The sequence below is a fragment of the Vulpes lagopus genome, chromosome 6 (assembly GCF_018345385.1).
Source record: "Vulpes lagopus strain Blue_001 chromosome 6, ASM1834538v1, whole genome shotgun sequence".
Taxonomy (NCBI): Eukaryota; Metazoa; Chordata; class Mammalia; order Carnivora; family Canidae; genus Vulpes; species Vulpes lagopus.
Window position 1 is genome coordinate 127,359,340 of NC_054829.1, and position 2,131 is coordinate 127,361,470.

At 39.8% G+C, this 2,131-nt stretch overlaps 1 pseudogene; it reads left to right on the forward strand.

Annotated features, from left to right (window-relative positions):
- Nucleotides 1–472: 472 nt before the first annotated feature.
- On the forward strand, nucleotides 473–1,150 carry LOC121492733 (annotated as a pseudogene).
- The last annotated feature ends 981 nt before the right edge of the window (nucleotides 1,151–2,131 follow it).

Below are 2,131 nucleotides of genomic sequence, written 5' to 3' on the forward strand. Positions count from 1 at the left end.
AAAAGTGGACCTGTATTTTACCCCACTAATTAGTCTATATGTTTCTTTTATTTTCATTTAAAAATATGTTTATTTCTCCCAAATTTTATTCTTACAAGTTTAGTCTTTATTTCTTGACTGAAAAGGAAAGGCCAGTGTTTAGGTACAATTGATTAGAGAGGAAAAAATATTTCACATAGGTAGTGGCTGATGCCCCCTTAACATACTCAGATAGGAAAATGTGATTTGCCTTGGTCCCACCACCATTGTGATATATGAAATTTAATTTCAAAAGTAACTGAAAGAAGGTTTTTTTTGTGGTTTTTTTTTGTTGTTGTTTTGTTTTCTTCTTTTTTTTTGTTTGTTTATTTTTGTTTTTGGTCACAATCTGAATCATGTTTCCTTCAAAGACTATAAAGACTCACATAAAAAAAAAAAAAAAAAAAGATTTGGAGGCATGAGCTGAGGTGGGCTGGGAGGAGGACACGGTGGAATGGGCAGCGCTGGAGAGCGAGGTGGCTTCAATAAGCCTGGTGGCCCATGGATGAAGGGTCCACCTGTAGATCTAGGCCCACCTGTAGATACAGATGAAGACTCTGACAACAGTGCAATTTATGTGCAAGGCTTAAATGACAATGTGACTCTAGATGATCTGGCTGACTTCTTTAAGCACTGTGGAGTTGTTAAGATGAACAAGAGAACCGGACAACCCATGATCCATATCTATTTGGACAAGGAAACAGGAAAGCCCAAAGGTGATGCTACAGTATCCTATGAAGACCCACCAACTGCCAAGGCTGCTGGGGAGTGATTTGATGGGAAAGATTTTCAAGGAAGCAAACTTAAGGTTTCTCTTGCTCAGAAGAAACCTCCGATGAACAGCATGCAGGGTGGTATGCCTCCCCGGGAGGGCAGAGGGATGCCACCGCCACTCCGTGGAGGTCCAGGGGGCCCAGGAGGTCCTGGGGGCCCCATTCCCACAAGAGGACCCCGGGGTTCCTGTGGGAACCCATCCAGAGGAGGAAACGTCCAGCACCGAGCTGGGGACTGGCAGTGCCCCAATCCGGGGTGTGGAAACCAGAACTTCGCCTGGAGAATGGAATGCAACCAGTGTTAGGCCCTGAGGCCTGAAGGCTTCCTTCCACCACCCTTCCCGCCCCCTGGGGGATGACCTTGGAGGACCTGGAAAAATGGAGAAAGGCGAGCACCATCAGGAGTGCAGAGACCCTGCAGAGCTGCATTGACTACCAGATTTATTTTTTAAACCAGAAAATGTTTTAAATTTATAATTCCATATTTATAATGTCGGCCACAACATTATGATTATTGCTTGTCTGTACTTTAGTATTTTTCACCATTTGTGAAGAAACATTAAAACAAGTTAAATGGTAGTGTGCCGACTTTTTTTTTTTTTTTTTTTTCCCCTTCTTTTAAAGATGGTTGTTTAAAGACTAAACAATGGGAACCCCTCTGTGAGCATGCTCAGTATCATTGTGGTGAACCAAGAGGGCCTCTAACTGTAACAATGTTCATGGTTGTGATATTTTTTTGTTTTGTTTTGTTTTTTAATGAAATTCCAAATGGTAAAAAAAAAAAAAAAAAAAAAGACCCACATTACTCATTACTCATCAGAATGGCTCAGACCAGACTCTGTGGTAAGCATGTACTAATGAGGTACCTCCATTCTTTTCCTTCTGTGGATACGGAGTAAGAGGTATAAGTTAAGAGCATTACCTAAGTCCAACAATAGCATCATTTCAGCTCAAGTTTTGTAAAGTGTTTGGAGTTTTGAAACCCTTTGATATGTATAGTTAGTCTTCTTAGACTTTTACTGTTCTGGGGGCAGGGGGAGGGCATTATTGTTGTGTTTTGTTTCTGTTGTTTTAACACAACTCTGATTTCTCAAGTCCTACCTGCTTGTCAAATAGGTTAAGCTGTTATGTTTCTGAGTAAAAACTATTTAAGGAAGAAGGTAATAATGACAGTCTTCTCTGCTTGGAAAGTTGATATTGTAATCCAAAAGTCTTTCTCCAGTATTTTTCTTAGTTCAAAAACTATGTATTTTCCCTTACTTTTGTTATACATCAGTGAAACACAATATAAAGTAATGTAATCAAGAATATTAAACAACTATTCTATTAGACTAATTTTT